This window comes from Hylobates moloch, unplaced genomic scaffold, assembly GCF_009828535.3.
Source record: "Hylobates moloch isolate HMO894 unplaced genomic scaffold, HMol_V3 SCAFFOLD_99, whole genome shotgun sequence".
In the NCBI taxonomy this organism is placed as follows: domain Eukaryota; kingdom Metazoa; phylum Chordata; class Mammalia; order Primates; family Hylobatidae; genus Hylobates; species Hylobates moloch.
This window is the reverse complement of record NW_026652374.1, coordinates 52,750-54,545: the sequence shown is the minus strand read 5'-3', so window position 1 is coordinate 54,545 and position 1,796 is coordinate 52,750. Positions and strand designations below refer to the sequence as shown.

At 43.3% G+C, this 1,796-nt stretch overlaps 1 pseudogene; it reads right to left on the bottom strand.

Moving 5' to 3' along the window:
* Window positions 1-247: 247 nt before the first annotated feature.
* Window positions 248-832, bottom strand: LOC116463949 (immunoglobulin heavy variable 3-49-like; annotated as a pseudogene).
* Between the last annotated feature and the right edge of the window lie 964 nt (window positions 833-1,796).

The window sequence follows — 1,796 nt, the reverse complement described above, 5'->3', positions numbered from 1 at the left end:
TATATATATATAATTTAAAAATTACTAAAATTTAAATACTAATGATAATAAATGAAGAATAAACACAGTAATAAACTGTCACAGCCTAGAATGCTCCAGAGTCCGGCAAACACAAACCTGACTTCTCCAGCTGATGAGAAAGGAAACCTCCCCCTGCACCTGCTCCCGGGACCTGTCCCGTCCTCAGTGGGTCCCGGGCGCCCCCTGGTGGCCCCGCGCGCCTCTGCAGGGAGGTTTGTGTCTGGGCTCACACTGACCTCCCCTCACTGTGTCTCTCACTGGTACAGTAATACTCTGCTGTATCTCTCTGGTACAGTAATACACGGCCGTGTCCTCGGTTTTCAGGCTGTTCATTTGCAGATAGGCGATGCTTTTGGAATCATCTCTTGAGATGGTGAATCTGCCTTTCACAGATGCAGCGTAGTCTGTTGTCCCACCATCAGCTTTGTTTCTAATTAAACCTACCCACTCCAGCCCCTTCCCTGGAGCCTGGCGGACCCAGTGCATGTAGTTGTTACTGAAGGTGAATCCAGAGGCTGCACAGGAGAGTCTCAGGGACCCCCCAGGCTGGACCAAGCCTCCCCCAGACTCCACCAGCTGCACTGCACACTGGACACCTGCAAACACAGAGACACCAAGGTCAGAAACTGCCACAGAAATCCACTGTTTCTCTCACTCATGTCCACTCACACTCAGTGTCTCTAGTTCACCATGAATTACCTTTTAAAATAGCAACAAGGAAAACCCAGCTCAGCCCCAACTCCATGGTTGGTCTTCTGTGTTCAGTGCTGATCACCAAGTGGAAACTCTTGGGAATCCCAGGGCTGGGGCTCCTCTCCCACAGCTGCAGGGTCAGGGCTGGGCTGGTTTTCATCAGCAGAGGGAGGACCCTATTTGCATGTCTCCTACTATATAGCAAGCTCTGGGTTGGGACGCCTGAGGAGAGGACAGTACCCAGATAAGATGACTGTGCCTTGCAGGAGTTTGGTGACAATGATGGCATTTGGAAAACATGCTGTCTTATGATAAAATTATGCTGTGATAAACACTTTGAAAAGATTACCTTATTTTATTTTTACATACCTGTGTAAATTATGTTTTGTCAGAGCCAGTGGTTTCTCCATGTACAGATGTAAGTATGTGTCTGAGAGCTCAAGTCTGGGATGGGTGAGCCCTGGTACCTGGGCCTGTGGTCCTCATCACTGTCTGCAATTACTCCCTGAACCAACCCCAGGACAGAGCTGGGCGTGCCTAGTGTGGTTTGTGGAACCCATTTCCTGTATTGAGAACATGTGTGATTTTGCTGCATTCTAGCATTCACCTAAAATATGGTGAGAACTAGGGTTCAGGCAGATAAGTTCTTAAGTATTTCTGAAATTTAATATAGATTTTTCTATCTTTCTGTCACTCCTTCCTTGTCTAAGTTTCCATTTGTTGCTTGTAATAAAATTTATAAGTTTTAGTTACCAGATAATAAACTTTCACATATTTAAAGTGTACAGTTAATAAACATGATGTAACTGTGATCCTTATGAAGGTGGACAAGAGAATTCTCAACGTTTCCTTTTGTTCTTCTATATTCTTCCTCCTTTTCCTTTTCTTCCTTCTACCATTTCCCTGGCAACTATTAATCTTTATATTGCTGCAGATTCATTTTAATTTATCAGAATTTATAAAAATGAACTAACATAGTATATATTCTTGTTAGGCTTATTTTAGTTAGCATAAATAATTAGATATTTTACCTTTTAGTTGTGTATATCAGACATTTACTTATTATAAATTCTGGGTAGTAT